Below are 16,364 nucleotides of genomic sequence, written 5' to 3'. Positions count from 1 at the left end.
ATACAAGTTTGCCAACTTTTACTTTTTGTGTATGCTTGGCCTTACACTCACCCAGGGATGGGTAGAAACCTGGGGCCCTCTTTGGCCTCACGCAGCCCTGCACATGTGCACAGCCTTCCAGGACCCCAGGGATATCGGCAGCTTCAAGCCCTGTTCTGGCTGCCTTGTACCCCAGATCTTCCTGTTAAATTTCAGGCTGGTCTGCTGCTCTGTTGTTTGTTCAACCAGTATAACAACCTTGAACTAGCTTTCATGTGGACCTCCTTGAAAGATTGCCATTGGAAACTGATACTGTTTATTTATTTATTTATTTATTTATTTATTTATTTATTTATTTATTTATTTTCTCTCCTCTTCCCCCCTGCCCCAGTTGTCTGTTCTCTGTGTCTATTTGCTGCATGTTCTTCTTTGTCTGCTTCTGTTGTTGTCAGCGGCATGGGGATCTGTGTTTCTTTTTGTTGCATCATCTTGTTGTGTCAGCTCTCCATGTGTGTGGTGCCATCCTTGGGCAGGCTGCACTTTCTTTTGCACTGGGCAGCTCTCCTTACGGGGTGCACTCCTTGCGCGTGGGGCTCCGCTATGCGGGGACACCACTGTGTGGCAGGGCACTCCTTGTGCGCATCAGCACTGCACATGAGCCAGTTCCACACAGGTCAAGGAGGCCCGGGGTTTGAACTGCGGACCTCCCATGTGGTAGACGGACGCCGTATCCATTGGGCCAAGTCTGCTTCCCTTGATACTGTTTTTGAGAATGTCCGCAGGTGTCGGTTTTTCTATGCTCAGCTCCAGATCAAATCAGACTACTTCTAGCAAGGCTGCCAGTTCTCAGGACTTGACCCTTCCAGGTAGTCCCATTAATCTTTTTTTGTTTGGTTTAGGGCTTATGCTTTTCGGGTAAAATCTAGGAAATCATTGCCTAACACAAGTTCCTGTAGATGCTTCCCTGTTTTCCTCTAGGAGTTTTATAGCTTTGGTTCTTCTATTTAGATCTTTGATCCATTTTCAGTTAATTTTTGTATATGGTGAGGTAGGGGTCCACCTTCATTCTTTTGCATATGGAGATCCAGTTTCCCAGCACCACTTGTTGAAGAGATTATTCTTTCCTTATTGAGTGGTTTTGGTACCTTGTCAAAGTCAACTGGCGATAGATCTGAGGGTTTCTTTCTGAACTCTCACCTCCATTCCACTAGTCTATATATCTATTCTTGTAACAGTACCATGCTTTTTGATTACTGTGGCTTTTGTAAAAAGTTTTATAATAGAGAAATGTGAGTCCTCCAACTTTGTTCTTTTTCAAGATGTTTTTGGCTATTTGGGATCCTTTGCCCTTCCATATAAATTTGATGGTTGGCTTTTCCATTTCTGTTGGAAATTTGATTGGGATTGTGTTGAATCTGTAAATCATTTTGGGTAGAATTGACATCTTAACAATATTTAGTCTTCCAGTCCATGAACATGGACTGTCCTTCCATTTATTTAGGTCTTCTATGATTTCTCTTAGCAATGTTTTTAGTTTTCTATGAGTCCATTGATTCTTTTAGTTGCTATTTTAATGGAATTTTTTATCTTAATTCGCACTTCAGATTGTTCGTTACTAGTGTATAGAAACTCACTGATTTTTGCATATTGATCTTGTACTGTGTCACTTTGTGGAATTTGTTTTTTAACTCTAGTAGTCTTGCTGTGGAATTTTGGGGATTTTCTGTAATAAAGGATCATGTTATCTGCAAATAGGGAAAGCTTTGCTTCTTCCTTTCCTATTTGGCTGCCTCTTATTTCCTTTATTTGCCTAATTGCTCTAACTGGAATTTCCGATAAAATGTGGAATTACAGTAGTGACAGTGAGTATCCTTGTCTTGTTCCAGATCTTAGAGGGAAAGCTTTCAGTTTTCCACCATGGACTCTGATGTTAAGTTGTGGGTTTTTCATATATGCCCTTTATCATGTTGAGGAAATTTCCTTCTATTCCTAGTTTTCTATGTGTTTTTGTTTATCAAGGGGGCATGAAGGTTTTGTCAGATGCCTCTTCTGCATCAGTTGAGATGATCATGGTTTGTTGTTTTTTTTTTTTTCCCTTCATCCAGCTAATGTGCTGTATTACATTCATTGACTTTCTCTTTGTTGATCCACCCTTGCATACCTGGAATAAATCCTACTTCATCGTGGTGTGTAATTCTTTTAATGTGCCATTGGATTCAGGTGGCTAGTGTTTTGTTGAAGATTTTTGTATCATATTCATAAGGGATATTGGTCTTTAATTTTCTTTTCTTGTGGTATCTTTATCTGGCTTTGGTTTGGGGATGATGTTGGCCTCATAGAATGAATTAGGGAGTGTTCCCTCCACTTCATTTTTTTTTTTTCCTATCTTGTTGCATCATCATCTTTTTGGGGCATCACCATGCTGGGGCCTGCACCATGTCATGCAGGTCTGGGACACCTTTTTTCTTTTTATCAGGAGGTCCCAGGGATCAAACCAGGGTCCTTCCTATGGTAAATGAGAACTCAATTGCTTGAGCCACAGTTGCTTCCCTCCACTTCAAGTTTTTGTAAGCATTCAAGCAGGATTGGAGTTAATTTGACCAATGAAGCCATCTGGTCCTGGGATTTTCTTTGTTGGGAGGTTTCTGATGACTGAGTCAACCTCTACACTTGTTATTGATCTGTTGCAGTCTTCTGTTTCTCCTTAAATCAGTGTAGGTAGTTTGTGTGTTTCTAGGGATTTGTCCATTTCATCTAAGTTATCTAATTTACTAGTATAGAGTTGTTCATAGTATACTCTTATAATCCATTTTATTTATGGGGGCTTGGTAGTAATGCCCCCTGCAGCAGTTTGATATAGTTATGAATTCCAAAAATAGATATTGAATTATGTTTGTAAACTGGTCTGTACCTGAGCATGATTAAGTTATGATTAGGGCTTTCATTGGGCCTCGTCATTAGGGCATAAAGTCCCCACCCCTTGGTGAGTGGAGACTCACAGATAAAAGGCATGACAAAGGACAGAGTTGAGGGTTCTTAATGTTAGAGTTCTGATGTTGGGTTTGATGCTGAAGTCTTAAGCCGGAGCCCCGGGGAAAGAGACAGAGCTATTTGCCTGGTAATCTATAGCTGGCCTTGTGGAGAGAGGCAAAGCCTAGAGAGCCTCATAGTCTACAGCTGTCCTTGTGGAGAAAACAGGAGTTGAGCCCAGAGAAACCCAGGAAGCCTGAACCCTCACAGACATTGGCAGCCATCTTGCTCCAACACATAAAAATCAACTTTGGTGAGGGAAGTAACTTATTCTTTATAGCTGGTATCTGTAAGGTCCTACCCCAAGTAAATACCCTTTATAAATAAACCAACCAATTTCTGGTATTTTGCATCAGCACCCTTTTGACTGACTAATACACCCCCTTTTCATTTCTAGCTAAAATTTTGTCAGTTTTCTCGATCTTTTCAAAGAAGCAACTTTTGGTTTTGTTGATTCTTTCTTTTGTTGTGTTTTCTTTCCCTCTGTTTCATTTATCTCCACTCTAATCTTCGTTATTTCCTTCCTCCTGCTCACTTTAGATTTAGTTTGTCCTTCCTTTCTTAGATTCTCCAGTTGTGAGGTTATGTCTCTGATTTGAGTTCTTTCTTCTTTTTTAATGTAAATATTGAGAGCTATAAACTTCCCTCTCAACTTTGCTGCATCCCATAAGTTTTGGCATGTGGATGTTTTCATTTCATTTGCCTCAAGATATTTCCTAATATTCCTTGTAATTTCTTCTTTGATGCAGTGTCTGTTTAATTTCCACCTATTTGGGAATTTTCCAGTTCTCCTTTTTTTATTGATTTCTAGCTTCATTCCATTGTGGTCAGAGAAGATACATATATATGATTTCAATATTTTTAATCAATTGAGACTTGTTCTGTAAGCTAAAATATGGTTTATCCTGGTGAATGGACCATTTGAACTAGAAAAGAATATGTATCCTGCTGCAGTTGGTAGAAGTGTTTCATGTATGTCTATCACTGCTAGTTGCTTTATAGTATTGTTCAAGTCTTCTATTTCCTTCTATCCATTATTGAAAGTGGTATATGAAGTCTCTTACTATTAATGTAGAACCATCTATTTCTTCCTTCAAATCTGTCAATATTTGTTTCATATATGTTGGGGCTCTGACATTAGGTACACATATAATTATTATGTCTTTTTGTTTAATTGATCCCTTTATCAGTTTCTAGTAAACTTCTTTGTCCCTCCTAATAACTTTTTACTTAAAGTCTGCTTTATTTGATATATCAGTATAGCTATCACAGCTCTCTTTTAGTTACCATTGGCATGGTATATATTTTTTCCATGCTTCCTCTTCAGTCAGTCTGTATCTTTGAATTAAAGGTGAGTCTCTTGTAAACAGCATGTGGTTGAGCCATGCTTTTTTATCCATTCTGCCAATCTCTGCCTTTTGACTGGAGAGTTTAATTCATTTACATTTAAAGTGACTACTGATATTTTTTCCGTTTTGTCTTTGTAAGTCTTATACCTTTTTTGACCCTCAATTCTTCTGCTAATGCCTACTTTCATATTTGTTTGATATTTTGTATTATACCATTTTGAGTCCCTTCTTCTTTCTTTTTAAATGTATTTTTCATATATTTTCTTTGTGGCTATCATAGGGCTTAACATTTATTATCCTAGATACACAACAATCATTTTTTATTTCTTATTTATTTATTTCTCTTCCCTTCACCCCCCCACCCCAGTTGTCTGTTCTCTGTGTCTATTTGCTGCATCATCTTCTTTGTCCACTTCTGTTGTTGTCAGTGGCACGGGAATCTGTGTTTCTTTTTGTTGCATCATCTTGTTGTGTCAGCTCTCCGTGTGTGCGGCACCATTCCTGGGCAGGCTGCACTTTCTTTCTTGCTGGGTGGCTCTCCTTACGGGGCGCACTCCTTGCGTGTGGGGCTCCGCTACGCGGGGGACACCCCTGCATGGCATGGCACTCCTTGCGCACATCAGCACTGCGCATGGGCCAGCTCCACACGGGTCAAGGAGGCCCGGGGTTTGAACTGCAGACCTCCCATGTGGTAGATGGACGCCCTAACCACTGGGCCAAGTCCACTACCTCATTTTTAATTTGATGCCAACTTAACTTCAATAGATTTCACATACACTGTTCCTATACTCAACTGTGCCTCCCAGTTTTTTGCATTTGTTACAAATTAAATCTTTATACATTGTATGTCTAAAACTATAGATTTATCATTACTTTCATGTATTTGAATTTTAAAACCTGTGAGTAGTAAAAAGTGGATTTACATATCAAAAATACAATACATAGTATTGGCATTTATAATTAACCAGGTTATTACCTTTACTGGAAGTTTTTATTTCTTTATGCTGCCATGATCCACTGTATAGTGTTCTTTCCTTTCAATCTGAAGAACTCCCTTTAGCATTGCTTATAGGGAAGGTCTAGTGGTGACAAACTCCCTCAGCTTTTGTTTATCTGAGAATGTGTTCATCTCTCCTTTTTAAAAAGACAGTCTCACTGGATATATAATTTTTGGTTGGCAATTGTTTTCTTTCAGCACTTTAAATATTTTGTTCTACCCTCTTCTTGTCTCACTGGTTTCTGATGAGAAACCAGCATTTAATCTTATTGGGATTCCCTTATTCCTAACACATTGCTTTTGTCTTGCAGCTTTTAGAACTCTCTCCTTGTCCTTGGTATTTGACAGTTTGACTACTATGTGCTTGGGCATGGTTCTTTTTTAGTTTATCCTTTTTGGAATTCATTTGGCTTCTTAAATATTCATGTCTTTTGTTACCTTTTGTAAGTTTTCTGCCATTATTTCTTTGAATATTCCTTCTGCTCCTTTCTTTCTTTCTTCTTCTGAGACTCCACAATGTATCTATTGGTATGTTTGATGGAGTCTTACAGGCCTCTTAGGCTCTGTTCAAATTTTTAAAATTCTCTTTTCTTTCTGGTCCTCAGCTGGAATCATTCCAATTACTTGTCCTTGACTTCACAAATCTTTTCTGCCAGCCCCAATCTTGTCGTTGAAACCCTCCAGGGAATTTTTCATTTCAATGATTTTATTCTTGAACTCCAGAATTTCTGTTTGGTTTCTTTTTAAAATTTCTGTCACTTTACTGAGAGCCTATTTTTTATTCAATGTTTTCCTGATATCCTTTAGTTCTTTCTCTGTGTCTTCCTGTTTCCTTGAGCCTATTGAAGATCATTTCTTTAAGTCTTTCTCTGACTTGTCTTCTTCATGGATGGTTTCCAGATTTTTCCTTTAGATGGGCCATCAATTCCTGTTTCTTAATCTTGTAATTTTTTTTAACATGCTGCACATTTTAGTATTTTACAATGTTAACTCTGAAATTGAGACCCTTAAATACCTGTTCCTTGGGTTCGTGCCCAGCTAGTGGTACATGACAAAGATTTCATCGAATGCCAAGAGCCTATAAAAACAAACCATTGCAAAAACTGTCATTCACAGTCTTTGCAAATTGACTCTGTGTTCGTTGGTGGTCTCCTTCAGACCTTAGCCCTCCTATTAAGAAGATCGGCTTGAGGCAAATGTGAAGTGCAAGGTCCTCTGCATCTTTTCTGAGCCTGATTCATTACTCCAGATTGCCCACTTGCCCTCCAGCGATACCCAGGGGATGGGGAAGGGGTGAGGTTCCCGACTCCCCACTCCACCTCTGTGTATACCACCATGTCTGGGAGGGGTCTGGTACCTCATTGCTGCCCCCACATGTTCTCCATGGACACTGCAGAGGGGTGGCCTCATTCCCTCGGGGCTGTGGTGAAAGTCCTGATTCTCCACAAGAGCTGCCCTGGCACCATCCCAGTGGGAAGGGGGCGGGTTACCTCACCAGCACCAGGTACAGCTGGACGTCCAGGCTCTCTGTGGTTTCCACTGGTACTGTGGGGTCAGGGGCCTTTTTATCACCCAGCAGGGATGAAAGTTTCAGCTCCCCATTCAGCTTTCTATGATAGCACCTTGTGGAGGTGAGCAGGGGTAGAAGGACATAGGGACCTTGTTATAGCCAGGTGAGAAATTCAGGTTTTCCACTAAGCCTTTGCTGGCAGGGGTGGGGATGGGTTCACTCTTTTTTTCTGTGGTATTTGTCTGGAGTAGAAGTTTTGGTCTAAAATTTTTTTGTCTTGTTAGGCTGCCCTCTCCTGGTCCTTTGGCTAGAGAGAGGAGGCTTTGGGTCTTTGTTGTGTGTGTCTATTGGCATTTCCAGGTTGTTGGCTTCTCCAGCACCCAGTCTGAAACATATGAGACAAAAAGAAAACCTAAAGAACTCACTTCTGTGTCCATCCCCAGGTTATCAACAACTTGTGTTATGTGGTACATTATTTTTTTTTTACAATTGAACCAATATTGATAACATTATTATTGACTGAAGTCCATAGTGTACATTAGGATTTACTCTTTGTGTTGTACAATTTTATGGGTTTTGACAAACACATACTGTCATTTAGTCCTCATTACAGTATCATGCAGCATGGTTTCACGGCCCTAAAAATTCCATTTGTTCCACCTCTAAGCCATTGACAACTGCTCATCTTTTTATTGTCTCTGTAGTTTCGTTTTTTCCACAATGTCATATAGTTGAAAGCAGACAGTATGTAGACTTTAAAGACTGACTTCTTTTCCTTAGGAACATGTGCTTAAAGTTCCTCCATGTCCTTTCATGGCTTGATCGCTCATTTCTTTCTATTGCTGAATAATATTCCATTTACAGAGGTACCAGTTTGTTGATCCACTCACCTCTTGAAGGACATCCTGGTTGCTTCTAGCTTTGGGTGATTATGAAAAGCTGCTGTAAACATGCATATGCAGATTTTAGTATGGACATAATTTTCAACTCATTTGGGTAAATACCCAGGAGCAGAGTTGCTGTACCAACCTTTTTTTGTAAAAAGTTACAAATTGTCTCCCAAAGTGGCTGCACCATCTTGCATTCTCCCAGGCAAGGAATGCGGAGTTCCCTGTGCTCCACGTCCTCGTCAGCAGGCAGTATTGTTGGTTTTTCAATTCTGGCCATTCTAATAGGTGTGTGGTGGTATCTCACTGTTGTTTTAATTTGCAATTCCTTAATGAAATATGATGTTGAACATTTTTTTTTTTTAAAGATTTATTTATTTAATTTCCCCCCCTCCCCTGGTTGTCTGTTCCTGGTGTCTGTTTTGCTGCGTCTTGTTTCTTTGTCCGCTTCTGTTGTCGTCAGCGGCACGGGAAGTGTGGGCGGCGCCATTCCTGGGCAGGCTGCACTTTCTTTTCACGCTGGGCGGCTCTCCTTATGGGTGCACTCCTTGCGCGTGGGGCTCCCCCACGCGGGGGACGCCCTTGCGTGGCACGGCACTCCTTGCGCGCATCAGCACTGCGCATGGCCAGCTCCACACGGGTCAAGGAGGCCCGGGGTTTGAACCGCGGACCTCCCATGTGGTAGACGGACGCCCTACCCACTGGGCCAAAGTCCGTTTCCCTATGTTGAACATTTTTATATGCTTAATTGTTATCTATTTATCATCTTTAGTGAGGTGTCTGTTCAAATCTTTTGCCCATTTTGAAAAATAAAGCCTGTACCTAATGAACTATTTTGCCTAATAAGCTGTTCTTCCTTTCCTTTCCTCAGATCCCAAGGTTGCACTCTCACGCCTCCACCTGAAATTGTCAGGGTCTGTTTCAAGCCTCACAAGAGAGGACTTCTTAGGCATATTATATTTCTGGTTGACACATCTTACATGGAATACCTCTATTATTATTAAGAAGTGATTGGGTAAAGTGGTTGGGGAATTAACTGTCTTAGATGAAGAATTCATATCACTTTCAGTAGTAAAATATTTGACTTTTTCATAAATAATTATACATTTAAAAAAAATTTTTTAAAGTTGTATAACAAGTTCTTAAATGTATATGCAGAATCATATCTAAGAGTTATCAAGGTTGTCCTGATTTGCTCTAAATTTGACTTTCACCTTCCTTCAAAACAAAGTAAAAAGAAAAATCTGATGGGAAGCAGATGTGGCTCACGTGAAAAGGGCTCTGCCTACCATATGGGAGGATCCAGGTTTGATCCCTGGGACCTCCTGGTGTAAAAAAGAAGAGAAAGCATGCCTGCGCAGTGAGCCAGTGCCCACGTGGTGAGCTGTGTGCCTGTGTGAGTGCCCGCGTGGCGAGCCGAGTGCCCGCGCAGTAAGCCAGTACCGGCACAAGTGAGTCACCCAGCAAGCTGATGACGCAACAAAAGAGAGAAAAGGGAATAGTCACAGTGAAGCACAGCAGAGATCAGGAACTGAGGTGACACAACTGACAGGGTACATCTCTCCACATCAGAGGTCCCCAAGATCAAATCCCTCTGAATCTCAGAGGAGAAAGATGAGAAGAAAAGACAAAAAAGAGAAATAGATACAGAAGATCACACAGCGAATGGACACAGACAGCAAAACACAGCAGGGTGGGGGCAGGGGAGGGGAAAAATAAATCTTAAAAAAAATCTGAGGGAAATGGACTTGGCCCAGTGGTTAGGGCGTCCGTCTACCACATGGGAGGTCCGCGGTTCAAACCCCGGGCCTCCTTGACCCGCGTGGAGCTGGCCCATGCGCAGTGCTGATGCGCGCAAGGAGTGCCGTGCCACGCAAGGGTGTCCCCCACGTAGGGGAGCCCCACGCGCAATGAGTGCATCCGTAAGGAGAGCCGCCCAGTGCGAAAGAAAGGCAGCCTGCCCAGGAATGGCGCCGCCCACACTTCCTGTGCTGCTGACGACAACAGAAGCGGACAAAGAAACAAGACCCAGCAAATAGACACCAAGAACAGACAACCAGGGGAGGGGGGGAAATTAAATAAATAAATAAATCTTTTTTTTAAAAAATCTGATAATTGACATAGTTCTCATTTCAGCAACAAGGAACACACTTCATCTAAAGCACAAGTCTTTCTACCACATAGAACTTTACATAGAATGTAACTAATAAAATGGCATTTTTAAAATTATTATTCCTCTTTTCTCCTTACCCCTGGTAATCTTGTATCTACTTTCTGTCTTGACAAATTTGCTATTTCTGGACATCTCTTATGACATCATGCAATATTTGTCCTTATGTGTCTTGCTTCTTTCACTAAGCATGTTTTCAAGTTTTTTCCGTCTTGCAGTACGTCTCAGAACTTCATCCTTTATTTTTGCCAAATACTATTCAAGCTGTACTACAGCTTGTTTATCCATTCATTGTTGGACACTTGGGTTTTTTCCATGTTTTGGCTATTGTGAAAACTACTACTATAAATATTAGTGTATAAGTACCTGTATGAGACCCTGTTTTCATTTCTTTGGATATATATCCAGAAGTGGAATTTCTAGGTCATATGGTAATTCTATATTTAACTAGCCGTTTTGCTTCCCACAATGGCTGCACCATTTTACATTCCCACCAACAATGCTCTAGAGCTCCTATTTCTCAGCATCCTCCCCCACACTTAGTATTTACCATTTAAAATAATAGCCATCCTTGTGGATGTGAAGTATTACCTCATTTTGGTTTTGACTTGCATTTTTCTGATCCCTAATTATGGTGAGCATCTTTTCATATGTTTATTGGCATATATATCTTCTTTTGAAAAAATGTCTATTCATGCCCACTTAAAATTTTTGGTTTTCTTACTGCTGAATTTTTTTTAAAGTTTAATTTAATTTATTTATTTCTCCCCACCCCCTCGGTGTTTGCACTTGTTGTGTCTCTTCCTCTTCCTTGTTTCTTTAGGAGGCACTGGGAACCAGATTCAAGAGTTCCAATATGGGAGGGAGGTATCTAATTGCTTGAGCTACCTCCATTCCCTGCTTTGTTGTGCTCTCATTATGTTTTCCTTCTTGTGTCTCTTGTTGCATCATCTTGCCATGCCTACCTGTCACATCAGCTAGCTGTCTTCTTTAGGAGGCACCAGGAACTGAACCAGGGACCTTCCATGTGGTAAGTGGGCGCTCAATCACTTGAGCCATATCTGCTTCCCTATTGTTGAATTGTAATAGTTCTTTGTATACTTTGGATACAAGTTCTTTATCAGATATATGTTTTGAAAATATTTTCTCCCTGTCTGTGGCTTGTCTTTTTTCTATATAAAGATTTATTTTTTATTTATTTATTCCCACCCCAACCCCCCCAGTTGTCTGTTCTCTGTGTCCATTTGTTGCCGTGTGTTCTTCTTTGTCTGCTTCTGTTGTTGTCAGCGGCAGGGGAATCTGTGTTTCTTTTTGTTGTGTCAGCTCTCTGTGTGTGCAGCGCCATTCCTGGGCAGGCTGCACTTTCTTTCGAGCTGGGCGGCTTTCCTTAGGGGGCGCACTCCTTGCGCGTGGGGCTCCTTTACGTGGGGGACACCCCTGCATGGCAGGGCACTCCTTGCGCGCATCAGCCCTGCACATGGGCCAGCTCCACACGGGTCAAGGAGGCCCGGGGTTTGAATCGCGGACCTCCCTTGTGGTAGACGGACGCCCTAACCACTGGGCCAAGGCGCTTCCCTGTGGCTTGTCTTTACATTCTCTTTCATACAACATAAGTTTTAAATTTTAACAACATCCAACTTATCAGTTTTTTCCTTTCATGGATTGTGCTTTTGGTACTGTATCTAAAAATTGATTGTCAAATCCAAGGTCACTGAGATTTTATCCAAGATTATCTTTTAAAAATTTTGTGGTTTCACATTTTACGTTTAGGTCTGTAACCCATTTTGAGCTCATTTTTGTGATGGGTGTAGGGTCTGTGTCTGTTCATTCTTTGCATGTGACTGTCCAGTGTTCCAGCACCCTTGTTGAAAAGGCAATCAATTCTCCATTGAATTGCCTTTTCTCCTTTGTCAAAGATCAGTTGACTGTATTTGTATGGGTCTATTCAAACCTCTCTATTCTGTTTGTCTATTCTTTCACTAATGCCACATCTTGACTACTGTAGCTTCAGAGTGAGTCTTGACGTTGAATAGCATAAGTCTTCCAACTTTGTTCTTCTGAGATCCATTGGCTATTCTGGATTTTTTTGCTATCTATGTAAACTTTAGAATCACTTTGTTGATATCCACAAAATAACTTGCTAGAATTTTTATTAGGATTACATTGAATCTATAGATCAAGTAGGGAAGGATTGACACCATAACAATATTGAGTATTCCTAGCCATGAATATGAACAGTTCTACATTTAGATTTTATTTCTTTCTTCAGAGTTTTGTAGTTTTTCTTATATAAGCCTTATATATAATTTTGTTAGATCTTGTACTTTAGATTTATACCTATTTCATTTTTGTTGCAATGTAAACAGTATTGTGTTTTAATTTCAAATTCCAATTGTTCATTGCTGATATATAGGAAAGCAATTTACTTTTGTATATTAATCTTGTATCTTGCAACCCTGATACAATTGCCTATTTCTTCCAGGAGTTTTTTGTTGTTGATTCTTGGGATTTTCTGCATAGAAAACCATGTCATCTGCAAACAAAGACAGTTATATTTCTTTCTTCCCAATCTGTATGCCTTTTTTTTTTGAAAGATTATCATTTTTTTAAATGTTTATTTATTTTTCTTCCCCTTTGCCTCCCCTGCCCTGCTGTTCCTGCTGTCCATGTCCATTTGCCACATGATCATCTGTATTTACCTCTCCTTTTGTCTTCCCTTCTCGTCTTTCTCCTCTAGGATTCACCAGGATTTCATCCTGGGGACCTGTGATGTGGAGAGAGGTTCCCTGTCAATTGCATCACCTCAGTTCCTGGTCTCTCTTGGGCTTTACCTTGACTCTCACCTTCATCTCTCTTTTGTTGCATCTTCATCTTGCTGCACGACTCCTGTGCGGGCACTCGGCTTGCTGCGCGGGCACTCAACTCTCAACGCAGGCACTGGCTCACCACACAGGCACTCATGTGGGCACTCAGCTCACCACACGGGCACTTGCATGGGCACTCGGCTCACTGAGTGCACACTCACCATGTGGGCACTCGGCTCACTGCGTGCACACTCACCACGTGGACACTCGGCTCGCCATGCAGGCACCCACATGAGTACTCGGATGGCTGCACAGGCACTTGGCTCACCGTGCAGGCACTAGGCCCACCACGCAGGAACTGGCTTGCTGTGCAGGCATGCCTTCTCTTCTTCTCTTTCACCAGGAGGCCCCAGGGATTGAACCAAGGTCCTCCCGTATGGTAGGTGGAGGCCTCATCACTTGAGCCACATCTGCTTCCCCTGTATGCCTTTTATTTCCTTTTATTGTCTTATTGCATTAGCCACACCTTCCAGTACAAAGATAAATAGGAGTGGTGAAAGGGGGACATCTTTGCCTTCTTCCTGAACTTAGGAGGAAATACAGTTTCTCACTATTAACTGTGATGTTAGCTGCAAGTTTTTTGTAACTGTTCTTTGTCAAATTGAGGAAGTTTCCTTCTATTCCTAGTTTTCTGAGAGTTTTTATCATAGATGGGTTTGATTTGCTAATCTTTGGTTGAGAATTTTTGTATCTTTTTTCATAAAAAATACTGGTCTGCGGAAGTGGCTGTGGCTCAATCGATTGGGCTCCCATCTATCATATGGAAGGCCCTAGGTTTGCATCCCAGGGCCTCCTTGTGAAGGCAAGCTGGTCCACACCTGCAGAGAGCTGACAGCCACGCCCACAGAGAGCTGGCGTGGCAAGATGACGCAACAAAGGGAGACAAGCAGACACAGAAGAATGCACAGTGAGCAGACACAGAGAGCAGAGAGCAAGCAAGCTGCAACAGGGTGGAAATAAATAAATAAGTAGATATTTTTTTAAAAATACTGGTCTATAGTTTTCCTTTCTTGTAATATCTTTATCTGATTTTGGTATTAGGGTAATGCTGAATTCATAGAATGAGTTAGGAAGGTTCTCTCTGCTTCTAGTATCTGGAATAGATACTAGAATAGATTGTGGGAGTGTGGAGAATTGGTATCATTTTTTCCTCAAATATTTGGTAAAATTCACCAGTGAAACCATCTGGACTTGATGATTTCTATTTTGGAAGGTTTCCAATTGTTGATTCAATTTATTTAATAGATTCAGGCTTATTCAGATTACCTGTTTCTCCTTATGTGACTTTTGTAGATTGGGTCTTTCAAGGAATCCGTCCATGTCACCTAAATTATCAGATTTGTGGGTCTAGAATTATTCACAATACTCCTTTATTAGACTTTTAATGTTAGTGGGATGAGTAGTGATAGCCCCTCTTTCATTTCCAATATTAGTAGTTTGTGTTTTCTTTTTTCCTTGTTTAGCCTGGCTAGAGGTTTATAACTTTTCTTGATTTTTTTTTCAAAGAACCAACTTTTTGTTTCATAGACTTTTCTTTATTAATTTCTTGTTTTCAATTTCGTTTATCCCTGTTCTAATTTTTATGACTTTTCTTCTTATTTTGGATTTAATTTGCTCTCCTTTATCTTGTTTCCTACAGGGCAAGTTTAAGTTATTGGTTGTATTTCATTTATTTATTTTTAAAGATTTAATTTTTATTTCTTTCCCCTCCCCCTCCCATGTTGTCTGCTCTCTTTGTCCATTTGCTGTGTGTTCTTCTGCATCCACTTGCATTATCTGGCAGCACTTAGAACTGCGTCTCCTTTTTGTTGCATCATCTTGCTGCATCAGCTCTCCATGTGTGCAGCGTCACTCCTGGGTGGGCTGTGCTTTTTTCACACTGGTGGCTCTCCTTACAGGGCGCACTCCTTGAGCATGGGGCACCCCTACTCAGGGGCACCCCTGCGTGGCACGGCACTCCTTGCGTGTGCAGCATTGCACATGGGTCAGCTCCACATGGGTCAGGAGGCCCTGGGCATCGAACCCTGGACCCTCCATATGGTAGACGGATGCTCAATCAGTTGAGCCACATCTGCTTCCTGGTAATTGATTTTAGAACTTCTTTTCTAAATACACATTCGGTGCTATTACTTTCCCTCTAAGCACTGCTTCTGCTGCATCTCACAAATTTTGGTAAGTTGTATTTTCCTTTTCATTTTGTGTGAAATATTTTTATAATTCTCTTGAGAATTTTTCTTTAACTGATGGGTTACTTAGAAGTATGTTGTTTAATCTCCAAATATGTTGGGCTCTCCAGCCATCTTTCTGTTATTGATTTCTAGTTTAATTCCATTGTGTCTGAGAGCATTATTTGTATGATTTCTATTTTTCTTTTTCTTTTTTAGGAAGTATTGAGGATTGAACCCAGGACCTCTTCCATGGAAAAAAGGTGCTCAACCACTTGTGCTACATCCACTCCTCTGATTTCTATTCTTTACATTTGTTAAGGTATGTTTTATGGCCCAGAATGTGGTTTGTCTTGGTGAATGTTCCATATGAGCTTGAGAAGAATGTGTATTTTATTGTTGGATGAAGGAGTCTATAAATGTTAATTAGTTCCGCATGACTGGTGCTGCTGTTCAGTTCAACTATAGTTGAACTTACTGATTTTTCTGCCTGCTGGATCTGTCAATTACTGATAGAGGGGTGTTGACATCTCCAGTGATAATAGTGGATTTTTTCTATTTCTCCTTGCAATTCTATCAATCTCGCCCCCCCCCCCCCAATACTTTCTTATTAGGCCAGTACACACTGAAGACTGTTAGGTCTTCTTGGAATATTAACCTTTATCACATAATGCCCCTCTTTACCCCTGATAATTTCCCTTGCTCTGAAATCTGCTTTGTCTGAAATTAATGACTTCAGCTTTCTTTTGATTAGTGTTAGCATGGTATATCTTTCTCCAGCCCTTTACTTTTTTTTAATCTGTCTGTGTCATTATATTTAAATTGCATTTCTTATAGACAACATATAGCTAGGTCTTATTTTTAAATCTATTCTGATAGTCTCTTTTAATTTAGGCAGTTAGACCACTCACATTTAAAGTGACAGTTGACACAATTAGAGTAGTATCTACCATATTTGTAACTGTTTTCTATTTGTTACCTTTGCTTTCTTTTCTTTTCTTCCAATCTTTTTCTGCCTTATAAGTTCACCTGAGCATTTTATATGATTCCATTTTCTCCCCTCTCTTAGCATATGAATAATATTTTTTAAAACTTTAGTGGCTACCCTACAGATTTTTTGTTTTGTTTTGTTTTGTTTATTTCTCCTCCCCCATTGCAGCTTGCTTGCTCTCTGCTCTGTGTCCATTTGCTGCATGCTCTTCCATGTTTTTGCTTTTCTCCCTTTTTTGTTACATCACCTTGCTGAGTCCGCTCTCCGTGGTGCTTGCAGGCCAGGCAGCTCTCCACAGTGTGTGGGCGAGCCTGCCTTCACTAGGAGGCCCCAGGACACAAACCCAGGGCCTCCGATATGGTAGACGGGAGCCCAACTGATTGAGCCACGGCCACTTCCCTACACTACAATTTTTGTTTTGT

At 40.8% G+C, this 16,364-nt stretch overlaps 1 long non-coding RNA gene across 1 annotated transcript in view; it reads left to right on the top strand.

Annotated features, from left to right (window-relative positions):
• The window catches only part of LOC111764528 (uncharacterized), a 32,067-nt gene that overhangs the window by 7,493 nt on the left and 8,210 nt on the right, over positions 1-16,364 (top strand). Inside the window, exon 2 of the long non-coding RNA XR_009181467.2 lies at positions 15,171-15,273. This is a non-coding gene — a long non-coding RNA (uncharacterized lncRNA). The remainder of the gene's footprint in view (positions 1-15,170; positions 15,274-16,364) is intronic.

This window comes from Dasypus novemcinctus, chromosome 18 (assembly GCF_030445035.2).
Source record: "Dasypus novemcinctus isolate mDasNov1 chromosome 18, mDasNov1.1.hap2, whole genome shotgun sequence".
NCBI classification, from domain to species: domain Eukaryota; kingdom Metazoa; phylum Chordata; class Mammalia; order Cingulata; family Dasypodidae; genus Dasypus; species Dasypus novemcinctus.
Note: the sequence above shows the minus strand (reverse complement) of the source record. Positions and strands in the feature narration are given on the sequence as shown.